The sequence below is a fragment of the Eupeodes corollae genome, chromosome 2, assembly GCF_945859685.1.
Source record: "Eupeodes corollae chromosome 2, idEupCoro1.1, whole genome shotgun sequence".
Taxonomy (NCBI): domain Eukaryota; kingdom Metazoa; phylum Arthropoda; class Insecta; order Diptera; family Syrphidae; genus Eupeodes; species Eupeodes corollae.
In genome coordinates this window covers 123,847,058-123,873,587 of record NC_079148.1, presented here as the reverse complement: position 1 = coordinate 123,873,587, position 26,530 = coordinate 123,847,058, and the positions used below count along the sequence as shown (strand labels likewise).

At 34.1% G+C, this 26,530-nt stretch overlaps 1 protein-coding gene across 1 annotated transcript in view; it reads right to left on the bottom strand.

The window, feature by feature from the left end:
* Window positions 1–26,530, bottom strand: part of LOC129946277 (calcium-binding protein E63-1) — a 435,397-nt gene that overhangs the window by 125,145 nt on the left and 283,722 nt on the right. The window lies entirely within an intron of this gene.

The following is a 26,530-nucleotide window of genomic DNA, read 5'->3' as shown; positions in this document are numbered from 1 at the left end:
ATTCGAGGTATCAACGACGTTATGAAGGGTCAGCTGCCTTGAGTTATTGTGTGAGCTGGATTTTATATGGATGTAAGTGCAATTGGTCATATTGTACCATAAAACAGTCCTAATTCCTGAGAACGACGAGGAATCCACACAATCGGGTCTTCGGTAACACTTTCACTTGGAGCAACGATACTTTCAGAAGCACGAGGGAAACGATGATGCATAGTTATACAACATCTGTAACCAAATCAGTCTCTTCAAATTACTCCACAATTTTGAAAATTGCTTGCTTTTAGTTGCACTATTTTGTAAACCATAGTTACCTCTTATACCATTTATCACCTTTTTTTGGGGTTTAAAAACTGTTATGCGAGAGTTAAACAATGCATTTTTGTGAATGGCAGACTTTCAACTGAACAAGACAAATTGGTTTAACAACTTTGTTTGACAGATGTTGAATTAGATCCTTATACTCTTAGAAAACGCAAAATGGATAGCCTGTTGTTAGGTTAGGTTAGGTTGGAGTGGCTGTCCAGATGTCATTGACACACGTAGACCTCAAGGGTCCATTGTGATACCACTAATGAGGTTACTCATGGGAGAGTAATGAATTCAAACAAACCATTTTGTACTTTTAATAAAGTTAGAGAGACGTTTTGTATCAATCGTTGCCAGTTCACTGGTGTTATCGAAGAAGGGATTACCGAGGAAGTAATTCCTTCTTATGGAGAGTGCTGGACATGTACATAGAAGGTGTTGGACCGTTTCCTCTTCCTCCTCGTGCATTAAGCTTCTACAGAAGTCATTTGTGTAGACCCCTAGCCTCAGAGCATGTCTTCCTATGAGGCAGTGTCCTGTTATTACTCTAATTGTAAAGCTTACACTTTGTCTGCTCAGTAATATCAAGCCTTTTTGACCGTTTTAAGTCTATACTTGGCCATATTTGCTTGGTTGCTAGGCAGGTGGTACTCTGTGACCATCTAGCATTTGTTGATTCTAGAGCATATTGCTTGAGAAGATATTTGCATGTAGCAAGTGGTGTTCCTATGTTATGTTTTTGTCTAACATAAGGCAGAAGTGTTCCGTTTTTGGCGAGAGCTCATCGGCTTTGCAATTTCTCGGAATGTCTCTGTGGCCCGGCACCCAAATGAGGTGAATGTTAAACTGTTCAGTCATCTCATTCAGAGATGATCGAAAATCGTGGACTGTTTGAGAGTTTGTGGAGACAGACGCGAGAAATTTAAGAGCGGCTTGGCTGTCTGAGAAGATTCGTATATCCTTACAAGATATAACGTTTTCTTTGAGCCAGGATAGTGCTTCTTTAATTGCCATTACTTCTGCCTGGAATACACTACATTAATTGGGAAGTCTATAGGATAAACTGAGATTCAGTTGTTCTGAAAAGATACCACTTCCAACTCCGTGATCGGTCTTTGAACCGTCAGTATAGAAGTGTACCGCATCGTCTTCCAGGGGTCCCTCTTCTTCCCAGGAGGATCTTGAAGGGATGGACACATGGAATCTTTTACCAAATACCATTTTTGGGGTGGTATAGTCTAAGCGATCTGGGATAGATCTGAAATTGTCTAGAATAGTTGTATGACCAGTATTGTTACTGGTCCATTGAGAGGTGGCTCTAAGCCTTAAACATGAGTTGGCAGCTACCTTTTTAGAGAAGATGTCAAGTGGTGTTAGGTTTAAAAGCACTTCCAGTGCTGCGGTTGGTGTTGTGCGAAGTGCTCCTGTGATGCACATACCTGCTGACCGCTGGACTTTAATGAGCTTATTTAGATTTACCATCTTGTCCAGTGCGGTCCACCATACGACGGCTCCATAAATGAGTATCGGCCTGATTACCGAGTGTATAGCCAGTGGGTTATTTTTGGGGAGAAGCCCCATTTTGATCCTATGGCCTTTTTACAAGTAAAAAGCGCTACAGTAGCCTTTTTGACTCTTTCATCAATATTTGCCTTCCAATTTAGTTTTTTGTCTAAAATGATGCCCAAAAATATTTAGCTTGATCGGAAAAGCTTAATGGTATTCCTCTAATCTTGGGTGTTCTCATCTGAGGAATTTTATATCTTCTCGAAAAGAGTATTAATTCTGTTTTGTGTGGGTTGACGTCCCATCCACATTGCTTAGCCCATTTAGGTAGCCTACTACCATGTTCCATAAAAGAGGCGAAAGGACTCCACCTTGGGGAGTGCCTCGATTCACCGATCTGGTGGTAGTAAAATTTCTCATGTTAGAAATTATTGTCCTGCTTTTGAGCATGAGATTTATAAGATCTATGAGTGACTTCTCTAATTTCAGCTTATCCATTGTGTTCACCTGGTAACTGACGTTGTTGAAAGCTCCTTCAATATCTAGGAATGCTACCAAGTTATATTCTTTGTATTCGAGGGAATGTTCAATTGTACGTACCAGCGAGTGAAGTGCTGATTCTACTGATTTTCCCTTAGAGTAATTATGTTGAGCTGTGGAAATGAGACATGGTTTTAAATTATGTCTGATGTAAATTTCAATCAATCTTTCCAAGGTTTTAAGTAGGAAGGATGATAGGCTGATTGGTCATAGATCTTTAGGGTTAACGTGTGAAGATTTCCCTGCTTTAGGAATGAAGACTACTTTTGCCATTCTCAAGGCTTTGGGAATATATCTCAACCTTACACAGCTTGTCAGAATGATTTCCAATGGTAATAGGTAAAATTTTGAAGAAATTTGAAATAAGACGAATCGTTATCGTCGATGTCTTTAAGCATCATCATTTTTCAAGCTACCACACTCTGTTAAAAACATTTGTGTTGAAAATGAAAGTGTTGTACATTTGAGGCTGCTAATTTTGACGTTTTACAATTTCAAATCTCTCTTCGTCAAAGTTAAAGAGAAGACAACGTTTTCTAATTTATTTCAACATAATTGGAAGCGAAATAAAACCGTGAAATGAGTTTAAAAAAATACAATCTGAACACCGACTTTTAAACATGAAACTCATAACCCTTAAAATTGTGATAAATTATGAGTGACAAAAAGTATAGGTACTCAGGTTACTCAGTTTTTGAACTTAATTTATCTTTAAGTAATTAAGTAAAATAAATAAATTGGGTGGCGCAACAGTCCTTTGAGAACTAGGGCCTAGTGACTTACAACTCTCAAACATTCCTGTGTGCGAGTAATGTTGTCAGGAATGGACCGGACCTAAAGTTTATATGCTAAATCCGAACGTCTAATTTTAGAAAGCACTTTTTCATGACAAGAGTTACTCTTGGAGAATTTATCAATTCCCCGCAAGAGTCAGTACCCGTACTTTACATAGCATAGGCAGGGATCGAACCCAAGACCTCTGCCATGACATTACAACGCACTAACCATCATGCCACCTTTACTACTAGTAAGTAATTAAGTAGCATTCAATTAAACTGATGTCATTAGAACAACCTTCTCTGAACAAACTTTGACAGATGGACAGAGGGCTTTGTATCGCTTATTTTACAATTTAAAAGTTTATACGTTTAATTACCTTAAAATTCTTACAATTTAATTAAACTTAATATGATTTCGGTCTAAATTGAAAACATATAACGCAAAAAAAACTTTTAACCAAAATTAAAATTCAGTTAGGTCTTATCGACTGTACACTTACTGCTTTTTTTAAATATCCAACAGCTGCAGGAAAAACTCCTTTACTTTCTGCTTACTCGCTGTTAATTGATTAAATTTCCCTCAGAAATGAAAAACAAAATAAAATAAAATGCAAAATTAAACTGTGAGTTCTTTCATTACATGCACCAAACGAAATAAAATAAAAATACGTCGAAGGACGAAGGGGAGGCGAACAATTTAAAAATTAAATTGTTGGGTCTACAAAATAAAAATTTTAAAGTGGAAGTGGAATTTTTTTTTTCGTTTGTCCTTAACCCCCAACATTGTGCTCCATATAATAGAAAGAAAACCGAGACAGAACCAACCATCATCCATAGTAGGTACTCGTATATATAGTATAGGACTTCTTTTGCTTTCCTTTCCAATTCAAGCATTAAATAATGTTGCTGTTGGAATTAATTTCTTTTCTTATAAATCGCATCACAGGATCACCATTCAGCATCAGCAGTATGCTCGTATATAGCAACATCAGTGACTCACCCTGTTCTTAGTGGTATTTTTAAATAAGAAAAAAAGAGGATTTTCGTCCTTATGCCACCTCAAGTTCAGTGGGTGGATATATTATGTACAGTTGTTTTTTTTATCCATATCCTTGGATTTAAGGAATTTAATGCTGGGAGAGATATTTTCTTTCCCCCTTCTGTGTTTCTTAATAATCTGCTGAGTGGTGTGTAACTTCACCCCAAATAAATACTTGTATTCAACAATCATTATTTTTGTTTTGTTCTTTAATAAATTAAGCGACATCCGTTTCAAGAAAAAAACCAAAATAAGTTGAACTAATTTGGAAACATGTATAAGCACTTTTTTTTATCGTTGTCGTCTGTATTTAAAATTTTTTTATATTTTTTTTTATGGACTGTCATCGGGGAATCGAAAAGTTGAAAAGTTCGGTATGGAAAAGTTTTTCAATATAAGGAATTTTTAATTTTTGTTTTGGTCTTGGTCTTGGAGGAAGATACTTGGGAATATAGATGATAATTTTATTTTATGGAATTTTTAAATAGACTGCAGTCGAAGAATTCATAAGAGGGCTTGATTTTCTAGATCAAAGAAGTGGAATTAAATTTAAAAATATGTTTTTATTTTAGGGCAGATTATGAGACGACAAAGATATAGGAACAGTGTACAATTTTCAATGTTAATTATGTGCATGAAGTTAATGAGCAACTTTTATTAATTTGTTTTCCCTAAAAAAATATATATTTTTAGTGAAACAGAATACCTTCAAACACACATACATTTCGTCCTAGTGTTGCTGTCTGGACACTGGAAAACAATTTTTAGTCTATGGTCTTATGGCCAAAAAAGATGCCAGATTTTAAAATAGAATCCTTACTTTTGTATATTTTCTTTTAGGATATACAATCAGTAGAACTTTTAAGGCAAACAAAGTAATCATAGCCTGCCATATATTAACCATAACTTTAAAAAATGAATGGCATGAACTACTTCTAAACCTTCTGATACATAATGGCGGATCCAGGGTGGTTGTAGGGGTCATGACCCTCCCCCCTGGGAGATTATTTTGCTTAATTTATTTTCGTAGGAATTCCTTTGAATTATCGTACTGCGTTAATGGATTTGACCCGCTTATATATTTCACGTTTAAGCTTACGATTAAGTGGCGGGAAGGGCTCAATTTTTATTTCTTTCATAAACAAAAATACAAATTTATAAATGAAATTAATATCTTCTTTTATTAACGAGATATCGAGAACCGTACTATTTTTTGTAGATTTTAAATTTGTATACCAAATGCCGAGTTAATTTGATTTTAATCAAGATTTGATTGAATGTTGATATTAATATTTTTTATAAAATAAAATTTATTAAACACAAAATCTCAAATTTTTGAAAAGATATTTGAATCAAAAATTAATTTTTTACAACTTTTAGGATTGTTTTTTTAGGTTCCTATTTTTTGTACGAAAACTGTCAATTCGATTTTTCTCAAAATTTGACTGGAAATTGATAATAATATATTGCAGAAGATAAAATTAGTTTAAACACAATATCTTAGGTTTTTGAAAAGATATTTGATCCGAAAAGCAACTTTTACCCACTTTCAGGATTGTTTTTTTTAGATTTTAATTTGTTTGTAAAAAAAAAACTGTAAATTCGATTTAATTCAAAATTTTACTAAATATTTACAACAATATGTTTTATAAGCTTAAATTAATTTTAACATAATATTTAATTGTTTTGGAAAGATATTTGAGTCGAAAGTCCAACTTTGACCAACTTTTAGTAGTGTTTTTTCTAGGTTTTAATTTTTTTTAAAAAGCTGTCAGTTCAATTTTTCTCAAAATTTAACCAGATGTCAAAAACATTATTCTTCATTGCACAAAATCGTTTTGAAGATGAAATCAGTTTTTGTTCGTAAATTATTCGAGTTATAAAACATTTTTGTTCAGTCTTTGATTTATAAAAACGTTAATTTGATTTTTTTTTCAAAAATATGCCTACTCATTATTATCTGTATAACAAAATTAATTTGAAGTCGATATCTCTACTGGTTCTTGAGCTATCGACGACGAAAAAAACGTCGCGAAATTACGGACGTACTGTTGTACGAAAGTAAGTACACACGCACAGATATCTCTCTAAAAATCGTTTATCTCGACTCTAGGGACCTTGAAACTTTTAGAAATTTCAAAATTTTCAGTTTGACATATCGGATCGATTACAATAACTTCCTATGGGAAGTTAAAAATTTCATCTAAAAATTTGTTAGTAATTTAACGATATTATACCAAAAAGCGGTTTGCTGTCAAAAACAACTAAAATCTTTGCTTTCGCACAATTTAGAATTTTTAAAATCTTTACTAATGATTTAAATTATTTTCATAAGATGTTTTCCGAAAGAGAGAGCAAATATTTAGTTTCTTAAGATGTAGACTTGAATTTCTAAACTCGTCCTCAATTGCTTATTATTTTATTTTGACGCACAAAACAGTGTGATGCTTTCTTTATGCACTTTTTTCTTTCAATTTGATTTTTTATAAAATACAAACATTATTAAATCTTAAATTTGCTTTGGATGTTTTAGAACTGAGATTTAAACACGAATTTCAAGAATATAAATGTCCCAAACACAGCAAAGGTGAAACTTTCGTTAAACTAATGGCTTATTGAAAAACAATGAACATTTAAAATCTATTAATTTAATTTAAAAGCTTTGAATCTCTAAAAAACTAAAGTGAATTGAGATTCTGCAACGCATAGTTTGTGAATGAGACACTGAAGACTTCTTCCCAACTTATTTGTTTACCTTAATTTGTTTTATTTTAATTTTTTTGAAAAATTATGTACTCAAAAGCATCTATTTACTTAAATTCAAGAATAAAACATTTTTATCTCTAAAATTTGTAAGCTTTGTTGACTCCTTTAAGATCAAAATACGACTGATAGCAATAGTAATAATAGAATCCAGAAAATTGAGTTCGAAAAAACTTCGTCATAGTCGCCCGACATTTCTTCATATCAGATCTTCTCTCATTTTCTGGATTTTTAAATTTTTTAGCGTCCTTAGCATAAATAGAAATGGATACAAGAAACGTATGTTTTATTTTTGGAATTCGAAACAATTTCTTACATTTATGTATACGAGTAAGCAGACTGATACTAAGCCGCAAAAAATACGTCAAAAAAACCAGAAAATTCTTAATTAGAAATTCTGTTTTGTATTCTTTCGAAAGAAGATCACATTTTATGGCGAGCTTTCATATTTCCTGGGTTTCTGCATATATATTTTCGCAGCGTTATTCGCATTAATAGAAATGCAGACAAGAACAGAATATATTATTGTTTGGAGAAAAGCTACGTTTCAACACAATTTCTAACATTTCTGCGTTAAATATACCAAAGACCTTCAAAACTGTTTTAAGTCTTCAATATGGCAAATATAGAATACTCTTCGAATCTTGGAATGCTTTCGTATGTAGGGTAGGGAGTCGCTCAAATTAAATAGTTAGACTATATCTTGCTGGAATACAGTATTCTTAAATAATCTAATAATTAAAGTTATCACTTTACCCTTGAGATATGTAAATGGTAAAAGGTTAAAATAACCATTATGTTATTTAAATTTTATCAGCCTCTTTTAGAGAACATGAAAGAATATTTTTAAGCTGTGCTCCAAAACTCATTTTTATATTAAGTGTGTGACCACCCCTGATTTAAAATCTTGATACTCCCTTACCGAGATAAGATTGTATATTTTGTTCCGAAATTTCTCGTCACTCTTGTCGAGTTTTATGTTCGATTCGTGAAGTGAAGCACAAGCTTTAAAATCAATTAGATCTGTTTTAATTTTAACGTTTTACTTCGGATTGGATAAGGCATACAAAATGCAAGATTCAATTGAAGATTGGCCACCATTTCGATTCATTAAGACACTTTTAAGAAATATACTTGCGGCAGAAAAATAAAACTATGCAAATAATAAAAAAAAAATGGTATAGGTGACATTCTTTGAATTTGGTAAGACCAAGTCGAAACTATTAAAAGTCTCGTCTTTTCATTTTTATTTCGATTTAAGGGAGTTTGAAGTCATACTTTCGTAGCCGACTTGTGGTGATGGTAATTGTACTTTAAGCTCTCCTATTGGACAGTTGACGCGTTGCCATTTTAACGGAAAAATGCTGCTGGCTGACGAGTACATTAGCACTCACGTTAACACAACACGGTGACAATTTTTAGTGACAGTGTATAATATCTGGGTAAATGCTGTTGGGACAATATGATTCGTTTTTGAGACTGTCAGTAATCGCAATAATTATCCCAAAATTGACAATGCAATATTTTTAAAGTTAGACACAACCAAGTTTTATAGGTTTTTGTTTTACCATGTTTTGATAATTCTTATTGTTAGAACCATAGGTCTGCAAAGAGCGACTGAAAATACATTGATGGAATTTCATTTCACTATACCATTTTATATTATCACCTTTTTGTAAGTGATTAAACAGTTCTTCCTTTTTCCATACTATTTACATAATTATAGTCCTTGTTCCAAGGTTGTCTTAAATGCTTTTTTTCCTTATACTTTACTTTTAAGGAGATTAAAAATTATCATTGAGATTATGTCTGTCAATCTAGCAAAATATGAAACTATAAAACAAAGAACAAAAATGTTCAATCTCATTGCATAGATACCTATAACCTATCCCCTATCAGAGAGACAAAACGGAGAATGTTTGGCTAACAGACTTTTAAAGCTCATTCTCGTTAGTAACCATAACATCGAATGGTTTTTAGTCTTGTGAACATTTTTCCAAACCTCTACTACAACAAAATCAAAAAAAAAAAACAGAAGCCAAAAATGATAGAGAAGAGAAAGAAAAAAAAACAGCACTAGAGAATGAAATCCTTTTAGGCAGTTTGCCAGATTGGGTTTTTATGCCACGTCTCCTATTCCCTTAATAACACAAAGGAGGTTCAATTGTACTGTTGTTTCTACCCCGCCCTCTTGTCAAAATGTTTCTTTTTTTTTCGTTCTTATTTCTATTTCTCGATTTTACGATGACTATGACGACGACGATGACGATGATGACGTCGACTTTATACGGCTATATCTACAACACGGCCTAAAATACAAAGGCCAAAACTAGAATGATAAAAGGAAGGAAGAGTGAACTATGTAGCAGCGAAATATGTATGTACTGTACAGAGAAATTGTTGAATCCTTCCTTCATATATGAGCCTATGTATCTCTACATAAAAAAGATCGAAGGACGAATATATGTATGATGTTGTTGTTGTTGATAACGATGATGATGATGATGATAATGGTGATAATGATGATGATGATGACGATGAGCTGAATTGATGCTGGTTAGCAATTTTATAGTATGGTGGTGATAGTTGCACACGGTCGATATATGAAGTTTCAAATTGAGTTCAGGTTATATTGTTGTTCTTTCCGCTATTATAAAAGGGTAGCTAGAGGAGGCATTTTTTTTCCTTCTTGTTTCTGCTTCCAAAACTCCATTTCTAGACATATTCGACGTCGTAATTTTGGTTTTCCGTTTATATCTGTTGCTTTGGTATTTGTAGAAAAAATTTCACCATCAGGATAGTTCATACGTAGAACAACTACTTCCTTAACTAGAACACTTGTTAAATTACCACACGGAAGCCGGAAGTTATGTTACGTTTGGATTAAGCCGTTCTATGTTTTCTATGTTTTTGGATCTTCTTTTTTTCAATAAAAAGGTTACGCAACAGTCCATTGAGAACTAGAACCTAGTGTCTTACAACTCTCAACCATTCCTGTGTGCGAGTACTGTTGTTAGAGTTGGAGGGGACCTATAGTTTTAAGCCGAATCCGAACAGCTTATTTGAAAAAGCACTCTTCATGACAAGAATTACTCTTGGAGAAATTGTCAATTCCTCGCATGAGGCAGTACCCGTCAAAAAAACTTTACATAACACTGGCAGGGATTGAACCCAAGACCTCTGGTATGACAGTCCAACGCACCAACCATCACGCCAAGCAACAAAAACACACACACATCTTCAATTCTTTTAATTTTTTGATCGTTAAATGTTGTCTATGTTTTTATGGTAAAATTAAATGAAAGCAATTTTTTAAGAAATAATTTTATCACTCTTCACAATATAAATTCTTCTATGAAAAATATTAGTAACTTATGTACAATGTTTTGAATTAATTGTTCTATGTTTTTGTACTGCTGTTTTCTTTATTTATTTCTAATACGTTTAAAAAAAAAAACACCAATAATGACGACCAATTTTATTAAAAAGATAATTTATCGTTCTACGTTTTCTATGTTCCTTTTGCGGAATTGGTGTCAAGTAACTTCGTTTTAGAGAACTTAAAAACAGCACAGCAGGGAACAGCAGTAATGTTCGACATTTCATGATGGAAAGATATACGAGCCAACAACGAGTCGAAATTATTAAAATTTACTACTTGAGTTCGGTGTCAGTGGCCTTAATGTTAAGAGCGCTACGTCCGATTTATGGTCATCAAAATCTCCCTTTGCAGACAACAATTGGGCGTCTAATGGACAGATTTGAGTCCACAGCCACAGTACAAAATATTTCCATGCCAGAGAGACAAAGAAGTGGCCGATGGTGTTGGGATTATTGCTGCCGCTGAGGCTTCAGTTACAGAAAGCCCAAATGTATCCCTCATTCTTAAGCGTAAGGCATCTCTGTGACGTCGATTTGGCGAGTTTTGCGAAAAGATCTTGGCCTAAATATTTAAAAGATGAAATTGACGCAAGAACTGAAGCCACTTGACCACCAGAAGCGTCGTATGTTTGTGAATTGGGCTGAGCAACAACTTTATCTCATGGGTCAACTCACCGAACAGTGAAACAATTCTTTACATTGTTTGGAGAAAGTAAGATTATTGCACTTGAGATTTTAAAAGCATTTGATAGGGTTTGGCATCAGGCTCTCTTATCAAAAATGAGTGCTTTCGGTTTTCATGAATCCCTCCTATATTGGATTGGTAATTACCTTTCGAATCGTTCTATCTCCAAACAGTCTATCTCAAATTTATTAATGATCTCTTGTCTGCAACTTCTGATCCAATACATTGTTTCGCTGACGATAACCCAATGTTGTCTTGTATCGTTTAAGCGAGATATACCCCCCTTGCCATAGATGGCACTTGAATCGAGGAGACTGAACATCTCGATATTCTCGGTATGTGTGTCACCAACCACCTTTTGTGGAACGATCACATACGCGATGCCGCCAAAAATGCAGTAAGATGTTTGGGTTTTCTAAGGCGATGTAAGAAGTTTTTCTCCTTCTCTGAACTGGATGTTTTCTACAAGACTTATATACGTCCAAAGCTTGAGTATAACACCCATATCTGGCTGGGCTGGTGCTCATGCAACTTACTTAAGCCTCCTGGGCAGTATTGAACGTAGAGCATTTAGATTTTAGTCGAAATGTTTCTCTTTTACCGTTATTTGGTTTATGCTCTAGAGAGATAGCCAGTTGCATTTCTCCCCTTAAACAGTTCAACCGTAATACCCTCGAGTTCAAATTCGGTCGTACTATCAAGTACAGAGATTCATACTTTAGTCGTACTATGCGAATGTGAAATGCCTTACCACACTCTGTCTTTCCCACCCATTCCAATGTTCAGAAATTCAAAACCAATGTGCACCGACACTTCCTTTCAACCCCTCTCTCCCTTTTCTAGTGCTCACACTGTGTCTACATAATAAGGGTGGTATTATCCCCTTGCGCTTATTATGAAAAAAAATGATAAGGATTTTAATCGAAAAATCATCTTCAGCGATGAGGCTCATTGCTGGCTGAATGGCTTCGTCAATAAAAAAAAATAAGGTATTGCTCAGGCAGCAATCCACACGCAACCCATGAGTCATCATTGCATCCCGAAAAATTACGGCTTGGTGGGGTTTATGGGCCGGTGGCGTGATTGGGCCGTACTTGTTCCCTGATAATCAAGACCGTTACTGTGAATGGGGATCGCTACCGTTCAATGATAACCAAATGTCAGAATCAATTTCTTGGAAACGAAGTTTGGAGAACGTGTTATCTCACGAAATGGTCCCGTCGCTTGGCCGCCTCGGTAGTGTGATTTGACGCCTCTAGACTCTTTCCTGTAGGGCTAAGTTAAGTCTATAGTCTATGCCAGCAAGCCAGCAACGATTGATGAACTTTGTATCGGCCGGTTTATGCTCGAAAACCGTCGAAAATTGGTTTCAGCGTCTGGACTTCTGCAAGCTTGCCCGTGTTGGCCATGCAAAAGAAATTCATATATAATGGCGTCGAATGTTCTCTTACATTAATGAAGAATTTCACTGATATCCAAAACCGTATTTGATTTTATTGAAACAAACTTTTGTAGCGCTTTTATTGAAAAGCCCGATATATATAGGCCGAATTTGATCATTTCCTTGCTTAAAAATCCTTCAATCTGCTGTAAGGAGTGGCAAACAATAAGTATACTTATGTAGAGGTAATTAAGCTGCAACGCTGATAGTAACATTAAGACCCGTTCGTGGAGAAATTCACCTTTTGCTATTGGCTTGGGTCGGATTGGATTGTATAAAGATGGGTGTGCAATGGAAGAGGCACTTGTATATCTTTAGCTTTAAGATAAAAACCATCAACAACAAGGCTATAAAAATTATTTTTATACTTTTCTTCCCACCAATACCCGCAGCGCTATCAACATCATCATCATTATCATCGAAAACATCGTCTTTCCGTCATCAAACTGTAACTCACCCCGCACTGTCTTTCCAACCAACCATAATGCTGATATTTTACTTTACTATATTTCGTCTTACTCTTTCTTCTCTACACCGTTTTCATCTTCTTCTGTTTCGGTGTGGTATGCAGGAGGTCGAAAAAGCGGCTTTAAGTGTTGTTTTCTATTATATTTTTTTATTATTTTATTTTTCATAAAGTTTGGGTGGAGGAGTTGCTTAACGGTTTTATTGCCAAAAAGTGGTTGGTTGGATGAAAAGTGATGGAGTATAAAGACAAAAATAAAAACAATTGCACAACAGGAAAAAAAAAGAAATAAAATTTCCACCCTCTCTGCAACTTTACTATAATTTTGTATCCCTTCCCTTTACCAAGACTTATGTGGACAGAGGTCCTCAACGATATTGGTGCATAATTGAATTTTCAATTAAAATTGAAATTACGTTCGAAATCAACCGAAATACCAAAGACAATAATTGCTTTTGTTGAATGGAAGTTCGATGGTGGGAGAGCTGATCGAAGCAGGTGGCAGCTGTTGGTATATACATAAATGTGGGAAGAGGGAGTTTTGCCGGATACTGATATACCTTCATATATCTAAAATTGATGTTTTCCTTTTGGTTGAGTTTGTGCTAGAAAAGTCAACACTTGGCCAATCCACCTGTGTGTCACGGTTAAAACAATAGACTTCTAGCTCAAATGAATCCATATTCTCGAATTCGTATATGACTGCTGCGAACCATTATACTGGCCAAAACTTCGCCGCCACCGCACCGCTAACCTACCGCTCGTCTAACCTATCACAATTTTAGAATTTCCAATGAATAGCTATAGAGGTCTTTGGGGGGCTTGTAAAGCATATTGAGGACCTTTTGATTGGATATGATGAGGGGTTCGAGCGGGAAGCCAATCGGTTATTAGTCCTGGTAATCGATGGAGAAAAGTAAATACGGTTGCATTTGTCGCAGTCACGGTAGGAAATGCCGAGTTTAACAATATAGCTGTTGCTGCTGCTATTGCGGTATACGGATGTTCCACACGCGATGTTTGCCGATGGAATTGCTTGTTGCGGAGGCACGAAGCACCAGCAATGGCACGAGAATCTGGAAAAGCATCGGCATCGCTTTGGTCTTTCTATAGACGTCGTCATCGTCATCGTCGATGTCGTAGTAGTCGTAGTTGTCGTGTCGGTTAGGTTAGCTTTTATGTTAACAGCGGCGGATAATCTGGGCCGACAACAACAACAACAACAATGATGGAGACTTGTAAATTCAATTCGTTCATTCAATTGAGTTTGCTTAGGTATTTTTGTATTTTTTCGTTACTATCCTTCTCATTTCACCTTTTGTCCTATTTTCTTTGTTGGTTTTTATTTGATTGTATGTTGTTAAAAGGATTAAGAGAACTCTGAAGGTCATTTCAATGTTGAAGAATTTATTTTTAAACTATTTATATATTATGTACGTAACGTAGTCAATATAAGGTTATATGGTTTGTGTTTGGTCTTTAAAGTAAGTGCTTTTTTCGTAGTTTCTTTTGGATGATTATTATAAAGGCACATAAAATGAAACGGAAATGAAAGTGAATAGGTTTTTGAGGATTGTTAAGGGAGATACATTTAGTTGTGACGTTGGTAATAATGATGAGTTTGGTATAGAAGTTAAATAATTTAAGCTATTTGAGGAAAAATGGAATGGTTATCCTTTTATTATTGGAATTCAATTAAATAAATGTCAAAAATCCAAGAAATGGATTTCACTGTACTCAAAACCCATTTTATTATAAAAGTGGTTGAAGCTAAACTAAACTAAAACTTTGGTTATTTTTTTTAAATATATGATCCATTTTGTTTTCAAAGCTCACCGAGACAACATTCAAAAATGTATCTTAAGTTGGGGAAAATTGTGTGTTTTTGTGTATCAAACGAACCTAATTACTGTAGTGTTTAAAATTTCTAGGTGTTTTGAGCCAGAAGAGCTCATTGTAGTGTTGTCCAAAAGCCCTTTTTCAACATTTTATATAGCAGCCAAATAATAGTAGTATTTTAAAAAAGTATTAGAAGGTACAAACATTTTGTAATGGTGTGTCCTTAGTTGTCATGACCACCCCAACTGGGAGATATTTTGTTTGTTTTCGTAGGAACTTTCTAGAAGTCAAAACTATCGTATTAAGTTAAAGGATATGACTTCCATTATATTTATAATTATTTGATTTTTATATTTAAAAACAAAACTTGTATTTTATTTTTTTATACTCTGTTTGCTTAAAGTACTATTTTAACTGAGGACTGGACCAGGAATATAATATGAATCGAAAATAACGCAGCACAAATGTATCCACTTTTGACCAATGGACTATCCAGGGGGGTCATATGAACCAAAAAGCTTAAGCACTTAAGTTGTACCATAAAAGATTTCATCTACAGATTTGTTAGTAGTTTAACGACATTTACCGAAAAGTGGTTTGCTCCTTAATAATAAACCTTGAATAAGAGATCTTCAATTTAATATTTAAGTGGCCTTTAAATTACTAAAACTCGCCTGCAATTCCGCCTTATTTTTTTGACGCACATAAATAGTGAACATTGAAGCGGTTTCTATGGCGTACTCGAGCTCAATCAAAAATTACATTACGATAGTAGAAAAGTCGAAAAAAGCTCCGATTTTGTCCTTGAGTCGTTTGTTTTAAAACTGGTAAATTAATGTTCTTGGCTTCTTTCTACAAAAAAAAACACATTTCGGTATTGATCCAGAAGAGTATCCTTTATAAAAACGTTGGTTTGTGTTAGGGTTTTCTTAAGACTATCATTTTAAACAAACTTTTTGAAAGATATTAGCAAATTCTAGCGATTTTCTGTTGAATAAAAAAACTTTTAAAATCTTAAAAAATGAAATAAATGAACTTTCGAAGTGAATTTGCTTTAGATGTTCTAGAACTGAGATTTGAACACGAATGTTAAGAATATAAATGGCCCAAAAACACCAAAAGTTTAATAATGGCTTATTTGATATAAAAGCTTTAAAATTTGAAGTAAAAAGAGATTCTGCAAAGTGTAATTTGTGGGTGCCACACAAAATTTAATTCCTAACTTATTTGTTTACCTTAATGCACCTGTTTCCTTAAATTCAAGAACCAAATATTTGTCTCTGTACAATTTTTAAGTTTTCTTCACTCCTTTAAGATCAAAATATTTTCTAGTATCTATGAGTACGCAAATTGATAGCGATTGTATAATAGACTTTAGAAAATTGAGTTCGAAAAAACTACGTCAAAAAAGCCTGAATATTCTTCATATCAGATCCTCTCTCATTTTCTGGATTTTTGAATATTTTTTTGCGCTCTTCTTCTTCATTCATAAAAATTATAAAATATTTAAAAAAAAAAGCTACATTTCAAAACATTTTTTACATTTCTGCGTGAAATGCATTAAAAACCCTCTAAACAATTTTTAGTTTTAGCTCTTAAAAATGGCATATTTAGCAAATGTTGGAATCTTCGAATGTTTTCACATGTTGGGAGTCTTACTTACTTACTTAAGGTGGCGCTACAGTCCGGGGCGGACCTGGGCTTCAACCAACATGCGTCTCCAGACAGCTCGGTCCCTAGCTAGCTGTCTCCAGTTTCGCACGCCAAGTTGGTTGAGGTCCTCTCCAACCTGGGTGCGCCACCTGAGTCGCGGTCTTCCTCTACTGCACCGCACCGCGCGCCGCCGTCCCTCGAGATTGGATTCGAAGACCCTCCGGGCTGGAGCGTTTATGTCCATCCGCTCTACATGACCTAGCCATCTAAGCCGTTGGACTTTAATTCTGCTAACTAGGTCAGTGTCGCTGTACAGCCCGTTCAGTTCGTCGTTATATCTTCTCCTCCATTCTCCATCTATGCGTACGGGACCAAAAATCACCCGAAGAATTTTTCTCTCGAAGCATCCTAAGACGCTCTCATCTTTCCTTGACAGGGTCCAGGTTTCAGCGCCATAGATGAGAACCGGGATGATGAGTGTCTTATAGATGGTGATTTTACATGCTCGAGAGAGGACTTTACTTCTCAATTGCCTTCTAAGTCCAAAGAAGCAGCGATTTGCAAGAGTTATTCTTCGTTTGATTTCAGCGCTGGTGTCGTTGTCTGTGTTAATAGCGGTGCCTAGGTAGACAAAGTCCTTAACTACCTCAAAGTTATAGCTGTCCATGGTGACGTTTTGTCCATGGAGACGTCGTCGTTCAGTGTCCTTTTTTGATGACAGCATATACTTGGTCTTGCCCTCATTGACCACTAAACCCATCTTCTTCGCTTCCGTCGCAATGCTCAAAAACGCTCCACTGACATCACGCTTTGATCTTCCAATTATGTCAATATAGTAGTTGGATGGACCTTTGGAAGATTGTGCCTCTAGTGTTGACGGTTGAGTTTTGCACAATTCTTTCCAGAACGATGTTGAAGAAGTCGCATGACAGTGCATCGCCTTGTCTCAAACATTTTTTGACATCAAATGCGTCGGTAAGATCTTTTCCGACCTTAATAGAGCAGCGTGCATTCTCCATCGTCATTCTGCACAAACGGATAAGTTTGACAGGGATGCCAAAACTAGACATTGCTCGGTAGAGCTCTTCCTTATAGATGCTGTCATACGCGGCTTTAAAATCGATAAAGAGATGGTGGGTATCGATTTGAAGCTCCTGGGTTTTTTCCAAGATCTCCCGTAGTGTGAATATTGGGTCGATAGTGGACTTTCCTGGTCTGAAGCCACACTGATAAGGACCAATCAGGTTGTTGACGAATGGCTTCAGACGTTCACATAATACGGCAGAGAGAATAGGCAACGTTAAGGAGACTGATGCCTCTGTAGTTGGCGAAGTTTAGAGGGTCTCCTTTCTTATGTATCGGGCATACTATGCTGAGATTCCACTCATCGTGCGGTCCTACTGTAATAGTGTGGAAAACTTTCTTTAGCCGTACTACGCGAATGAATAATGCCTTAACTCTCAAATACTAAAGACCCTTTGAATGTGTGTTTGAAAAACAACTGCTGACAAATTTGTTTTAAAATCAAATTCGAGTTAATAATGACTTAATATTGTTTGAACTAGAGTCTAATTTTAACATATATGTTAGACACAGTGGTGGCTGTTCATAAAGAATTTGCCAGCGCTGTTTAGTTACAAACTAGTTCAACGCATATTCTACTACAGTTTTGAAAAATTTCTCTTAAACTTCTTGCAGAGGGTAACAAAATAAATTGCTCTTTGCTGTTAGTTGAGAAATTGTATGAAGTCACACAAGTGCTTTTAATCGATACTTTTCGTACAAATCGTATTTATCGGGTTAAGTAGAGCTTTCATTTTCTGTTGTTTGTTGTTTGGTTGTTCCAACATCCAGCAAAATATAAAAATATTGGTATAAGCTTCAGTTTTTTGATATTTTAACTTTTGTTTTTAAATGTTCAAATAAAATGTTTCGTAACGTAATTTTCTCAATCAATTTGTTTATTTTTGAGGTTTTATAGATTTTAAAACAGCTTAAACATAGGTTCCGTCGTATTTTTTTTTAGACTCCAGGCTATAATTTTAAAATGGCTTTAAATTGTCTATTAATAAATAAACTTAAGTTTAATTTACCAAATACAAAATCAGAACTTATCAAAGAACTATGAATATGGACCATTGGCTTCTATTGAACTAACTATGGGAAAAACACACTATTTTCCAATAAGAGGTTTCATTTATATATTCTAGTATTTTTTAGGAAAAATCATTGTATGTTTACATAATTTTTATTTTGTTGTCATACTACATTACACCTTTGCAAACAAATTAACCTGTTTCTATATCGTTACAGGTTTCTTGTAGGCATTTATTTTTTAACTGTTGCCACCTCAAAATGTATCCTCTTCTCAAAAACTTGGTGTTAAAATGGCCTAAGAGCTATGACAGCTAAAGATATTTTATATTATATACTCAACAAAATTAAATCCAATGATGCTTAAGAAACTCATTTGATTTTAACATATAAAGCAACAAATTAATTTTGGTTAACTCCTGGAAGCAATATTTTCTTATGCGCAACAGATATACATTCCAACCCAACACCAGTATATCTAGGTACCTGATCACAGTAAGAAAAAAAAATAAACAAAGTTTAAAAAGTAATAAGTGGAAGATAAATTTGCTTTCCGTATACTCTCTGGAGTCCTTGCTCCTCCTTTCAGCCATCATCTTCTATACTCCTACACCAAAAATTGCAAATTTATACTTTTCATTTGAATTCCATAAATATGAAGAACATTAAAACTTTTTCCATATCTAAACCGAGAAACACAGAGGGGCTATAGGGAAGAAGACTAAATTGACAAAAATCTCTCTAATGAAGTATTTTCTCTTCTATACAGCCAGCGACTTAAAAGGGATGAGTCCATAAATTTTAACCCAAACCACATCTTTCTGTATCTAGTACATTTTCTATAGAAAGACCTATTCATATATACACCGGTATCATCATCATTACCATCACCATCATTCCTTAAATTTGTTACGGTATTGTTAAACTTATTAAGCTGTATATGGGCAATTTAGAATTTAAAACTCTATGATAATTGCTGAAATTTGGACGCAATTTAAAGTGCTTTTAATCGTCAACTCGAAGACCGACGATAGAAGACACGACAATGACAATATAACACCCCTCTCTATTTTGAAGAAAAGGGCGTATATATTTTATAGGAACGAAGAGAAAACCTAACGACAGCGATTAGACACCCAAAATTTTAACCACAATTTATTGCTTTTATATCTAATTTAACTTTCACCAGATATTTTCCTGTACCTATATTTAGAATATAATCTCACTGTGTCCCGCTTGCATAGTATGTACATACCTATCTCTCTCCTTTAAGCTGATGATGGTAATGGTAGGGATGTCCTTGGAACTAGAAGTGGCCATTTTAAAATATTCTATATAGGTATGTGTGTATACTTTTTCTGCTTTAAACGGGTCTTTTTCCGACATACCAAAAGTCTGAATTGTGGTTCGGCGTGCCAATATTTACCCAACGGACAGACCAAGAGTGGCTTAAGGGCGTTTTCCTTCGAAGATGGCCAAAACTTTACCTTCTGCTTGTTTCAAGCTATATAAAGGTAACTTCGGTCACCCATATGTTGAGAAATTATTTTAAAGGCCATTTACCTGATGGTTGGTGTGAAAGTAAAGTAAAGCGGTTACTAGGTTGGGGGTTCCAGAGGCCATAATTCATTTCGCCACAAAAAACCGCACGTTTATCCTCGCTGCCGTCAGATTTAGATTAGCTTACTTATAAAATATTTACACCCGACCGACGACGAAGACGACGTCAACGAGCGTCGTCGACGACGGCAATGTAGCCCACAGGTATAAGAACTTTAATTCATTTAACCCACCTGCGTCATTTCTACACACCAACCAAGCATCCAACCAACGCAACGCAATGGGAACGGTCGACAAAGAGATATTCCTTACCATCACTGTACCTTTTAGGAGACCAAACGATTCACCCCTCCGTCGTCGTCAGCCACCCTCACCGATAAAGGACCATAAAAAGACCAAATTAGAGAAATTGTCATAAAACCGGATCAACTTGTCATGAACTGTAATTGTCGTAAATTAACAGCAATGAAACACTTTTGTAAAGCTCTGAGTATACTACACCTCAGTCTTCAGCCAGGACCATTTTCAGGACTAGGTATATATAGATACTGAATACTGATACAGTTGTTGTTGTATAGTGTCTTCCCTCATGCTGTTTCCTCTAGTTGGGTTGAGCTGGAATGGTACCAGGACAAGGCACGGGTGTTGTCTCCTGAGTTCTATGTTTGTTGAAAGCACTTTTGGGGGGCTTCTACTTCTATAAGTGTATATTTGTATATATTATATATTTAAGGTAGGTAGGTATATCACAGAAAGGACTCACAGGACTCTCTCTCCTCTCTCTGGATAGCTGAGGCTGCGGTGTGAAGATATTAGGGTTTCTGTCACACGTACAATTAGTTTTCTTCGGGAAAAGTCCAAAATGTGTGTGGTCTTGGTTTTCTTTATTTGACTTTTTCTTATTTTGTCTATCCCTTCGTCTCTCCGTTTGTCTGTCTGACTTTGACCGTTTCCTCTGGTAATGAGTCTAGCTCGTACCATTTTGCCGGTATGTGTTCCTGTCTTGTTTTCTGAAAGCATACAACAGTATTCGGTTTTAATCGGTGCTCGAAGGATAAGAGTATATAACTGTATACTTTCATACATGATGATGCGTTTAGAAACTCTAAGTCCACGTTAACGTTACCGGTCTTCTCAAAGGCAACAGTTGTCTACTAATAAAGCGTTTAGATACATTCATATGTAGGTGTAGTAGATATACATATGGGTAGGTATAAGTCGAGTCGGTCCCTTCTTGAGGGTGGCTTTAATGAATGTTTCACCTCATTTCGTGAATGGGATATTAATTATAAGTGAATTATGGTGTGGAACATGTGGGTGTAATTTTCTCTCTGGAGGGAGATTATGTGTAAACGAGTATGTATCTAGGTAGGTAGGTTCTTGTTGCTGTTCTTGGAAATGTCTGGTTATGGTAGTCACCTACATATGGTAATATATCCTGAAGTATGGCTTTGAATATGAGTAAGATATATAAACCACGGTAAATCTATATAAATACGAGATTTGCTTTGAAGAAACTTTTGTATATATTTTGAGCTCTGATACAACACCTTAACACCACAGCCCCAATGTAAAAGTCATGTTAGAAAGGTGAGGAATTTTTCAGTAGAAGTGATTTTAGTTAAGTAGGAAACTGATGCAAAGTGTGAACATGCTTTTGAAAACAAGGAGTTAAACGACATTTTGGTATGATGAATTTCCAATTTCGATATTTTAAGGAGTCTTAATAGAATTCCGCTTAAAACTATGAATATTGCTTAAATTTTAGTGTGGAGGAATTGGATTATATTAAGGTATTGATTTAAATAAAAGGCTGAGATAAAATCCACACACTATTTCTATTTTCTGCAAGAAAAGCGCTATGTTTCAATTTCTTTGATTCAAGTTTTATCACGTTGGGCATTAAAAAATACCCTATAATTCTGTATTATAAGTTTTGATTATGTTAAAGTGATTATTCCAGTTTGTTAACTTCCAATAGTAAAGTTCTTGTAATCGGTCCGATTTGTCGAATTAAAGTTTTTTTAAATTTATCGACGTTTTAAGGTCCCTAAAGTCTAAATAAAAGATTTTTAGAAAGAGGCGTGCGTGCGTGTGTACATTCGGGAAGTTTTTTTCGCCGTCTATACCTCAAGAACCGGTAGAGATATCGACTTCAAATGAATTTTGTTATACGGATAATAATGCAGAAAGATTCAGAAAGTATTCTCAAAAGAATTAAGTTTGTGGTTTTTTTACCATAACAATTTAAAAAACAGGTGAAAATGTTGGCTAACCAAAATATCTCACGAAGCAATCTTGCTAGCGACTTGAATTAAATTTTAAATTACATATTTTAACGTGATACAAAACAAGTATATTTTTCGAAAAAAATCCAACTTAAGGTTTTTTTATAAATCGAAAAATCTTAACAAAAATATTTGTTTTACGAAGGAAATGCGAAAGTATTATAAATGCGAAAGTAACTCTGTCTGCCTGTCTGTTACTCAATCACGCCTAAAATACTAGAACCCATCTGCATGAAATTTGGTATGGAGATAATTTGGTACCCGAGAAAGGACATAAGCTAGTTTTTACCCCGGGAAAATGACGCATTTCCATGGGAAAATTCAGGTGGGCTGATCGCTTTTACGCCTAAACTACTGAACAAATTTAAATGAAATTTGGTAAGAAGATAGTTTGAAACTTAAGAAAGGACATCAGTTACTTTTGACCTCAGCGCCTCGATTACGTTGATTCATGAATTTTGTCAAATTGTCTGTAGCACAGATGAATTAAAAAGTAATGTCTATACAAACCTGCATATAAATATGGGCAATCGGGAGTGGTTGTGTGAGAGTGCAATTTTAGCTCTAACTAATTAGATAGTTAGCCTAGGGGGATATCACCAAGTACCCCTCAGTAGACAAACTTATGGACACTGAGCAAGCAACATCATACCACACAGAGTAAAACTATCAGAAGTGCCTTCCCATAACATGAGATTGAATATGTGTTTCTAGTCCTGTCAATAAGAAATCTTAACGCACCAAAGTTATGTTATGGAACACGGCTACATATTACTCATTTAGCACGAAATATTATAAAAACAATAATCATGACTAAAATAGCAAACGAAAAAAATGTTTTAATTCCTTGCATTCCGATAATTCCAACCAATTTGCCGTTTCAGTATAAAAGACTGCAGTTTCCTTTGAAAGCATTATTTGCAATTACAATAAATAAAGCTCAGGGGTAAACGCTGTAAATTTAGAAAAAAAAAACAAGTGCTTACGAGTTCAAACCCACAAAATCTTTACGTTCTGGCCAAGGAAGGAAAAACAGAAAACGTCGTATATAAAAATGTATTACAGTAACCTTCTTCTTAAAATGTATTAACCTAACCTAACCTAACCTATAAAAATCGGACTTAGTATGGCCTAAGAAAAATACAGCTCAGGTTTTTTCATACTATTATTCAAAAAAAATATCTAATGCGGACGAAGTTCCGGGTAAAAGCTAGTATTGAACAAAAACCTAAAAAAAAAAGAGGCTGGGATGCGACCCACGCCGATAACTTCCCATCCCATCTGTCGATTTGTCTTGCTTAAAAGTGTGTCTATATGTACTCGTATCAATTTTTACCAAATTTGCGTACTATTTCTTGTAGACTTTATTTTTTATGGACTGTGGGATTTTTATGTAAAAATTACTGAATTCGAAAACAATATTTTCTGTGAAATAAAATAAGTTTGAAGCCAATATTTCAAATTTTTGAAAAGATATTTGAGTCGTAAATCAATTTTTGCCAACATTTGTACATTTTTTCTAGGTTTTTATTTTTTGTAAAAAACTGTCAATTCGACTTTTCTCAAAACTTGTCCTAATGTTGAAAACAATATTTCTTATAAGGAAAAATTAGTTACAAGCTATTATCTTAAATTTTTGAAAAGATATTTAAGTCGAAAATCAGTTTTTACCAACTTTTGTTAATTTTGTTTTGGCTTTTAATTTTTTGTAAGAAACTGTCAATTCGATTTTTTTCAAAATTTTACTGAATGTTGACAACAATATTTTTTGAAAGAGAAAAGTAAATTGAAGCCAAAATCTTAAAGTTTTGAAAAGATATTTGAGTTGAAAATCAATTTTTACCCACTTTTATTAATTTTTTTTTAGGTTTTTATTTTTTGTAAAAAAAACTGTCAATGCGATTTTTCTTAACGTTTTTCAGAATGTTGAAAACAATATTTCTTATAAGATAAAATAAGTTTAAAGCCCAAATTTCAAGTTTTTGAAAAGATATTTGAATCTTTATTCAATTTTTACAAACTTTGAGTAATGTTTTTTTTTAGATTTTTATTTTTTATAAAAAAAACTTTCAATTCGATTTTTCTCAAAATTTTATAAGATGTCAAAAATATTATTATTATTGTTTTGGAGATCAAATCATATTTTGGTCGTAAAATTTTGGAGGTGACAAATTTTTTTTTAGTTTTTTCGATTTAAAAAAAAAATCCGTTAAATGTATTTTTCTAAAAAAATATTCTTCTTTGATATCACGTTACAATATATTAGATAAAATTTAATTCAAGTCTCTAGCGGTTTTGGTTAGTAAGATATTTAGGGTTAGCCAAAATGTTCACCTTTTTTCAAACTGCTATGGTAAAAAAAAAACACCCAAGCAATTTTCTCGAGTGCCCTTTCTGTATCTTTCTGCCTTATTATCTGTATAACAAAATTTATTTGAAGTCGATATCTCTTCTGGTTGTTAGCTATGGAGGACGAAAAAAACGTCGCGAACGTACGGACGTACGAACGTACACGCACGCACAGAGATCTCTCTAAAAATCTTTTATTTCGACTCTAGGGACCTTAAAACGTCGAGAAATGTCAAAATTTTTAATTTGACAAATCGGACCCAACACAATAACTTCCTATGGGAAGTTAATAATTAAAAGTTGGTAAAAATTTACTTTCAACACGAATGTCTTTCGGCATTTAATAATTTTTTATAAAAATCCAACAGTCCGTTTTTTCATAAAAAATAAATTCTACAACCGATAGTACCCAAAATTGGTAAATTGGTTGTCGATATCTCGTGACCAATAGAAGACATTGTCTTCAAATTAATTTCAATCACCGAATTTCTATTTGTATATTATTAATAAAACCTGTTAACAGATGCTACTAAAATTGGTAAAAATTGGTTTTCGACTAAAAATCACGTTTACAAAAATAGATTTTGAAACCAAACTATATCATTATATGCAAAATATTGTTGTTAATTTTAAATTTTTTAAGAATAATTCAACTGACAACTTTTTCAACAAAGCACGAAAATCTACAAACTTTTAAGCAAGACAAATCCACGGACGGGATGTGATGTTATCAGTTTGGGTCGCATCCCAGCCATTTTTTATAAATTAATTTACAATAGCTTTTCAAAACAACTATTCTTTTGCTATCAACTGTTAAATTCCATTGAAGGATGGCTACGATGTCTATAGATTAAAAAAATGCTACAAAAATTTCAAAACAAACTCTTTTTTAAAAGTTTTTCAAAATTCTAAATACAATTTACAAATTTTATTTATTAGTGAAACAAAAGAACAAATACTTTGCAAAGTAACAAAAATTTAACTTTTTAAAAGAGTCTTTGCACTTGTCAAAGTTGACTTTGGTGTAACGTATGTTTCCAACTCAATAATTTAATTTTTGAAAATTTTGCGTTTGGTAAGACGTAATTTGCAAAGCTGCAATTAAATTTGCATTTTGTACTCATATTGATTTCCTTTTTTGCTACTATTATAAGGACCTTAACATTATAGTAATATATGTAGTTTTAAAGGTGTAACAATCATTTGTATGGCTAGGCTCACCTTTTTGACCATGAGTAAGGACTCTAATACATAACTAGCATTTTACTTTAATAACAAAGATTCCAGTCTCTATATGATTTTTTTTGTTTTCTTTTAGGATTCCATAGACTGGAAAATGCGCTATCTGTCTATTTTATATATTGTTTTTTTTTTGTGCTCTTAACGTACATAAGTGTTTGTTAAAGTATATACATATATATGCGTATGTACAAAGGGTTTTTTGTCTCATCTTTTTGATGCGGAATAAGTCTAATGCCATTCAGTCTACTATCCTGGTTTATCCTGTTGCTGATAAGCGTTGTTATTATACGTATAGTTTTTATCCTTTTTTTCCAAACATACCTCCCCCTACATACATATAACTTGCATATATACACAAGAATTATCTACATACATACATCTTGAAAAGAAGATCCTTCTTTTATAGTGAAAAAGTGCAGAAAGTTCTTTGGTTGGTTATTTTTATTCCTATCCTCTACTACTTCTTCGTCTACTATTATTGCATTTTTTTTTGTTCTATAAAATGATAGAATTTTATTTTTTTCGTTTTTATTTTCTTACCGGAAGGAGAAAACGAATAGAACAAAAATATCCTTTCTTCTTTCAGCCCACTTGACAGC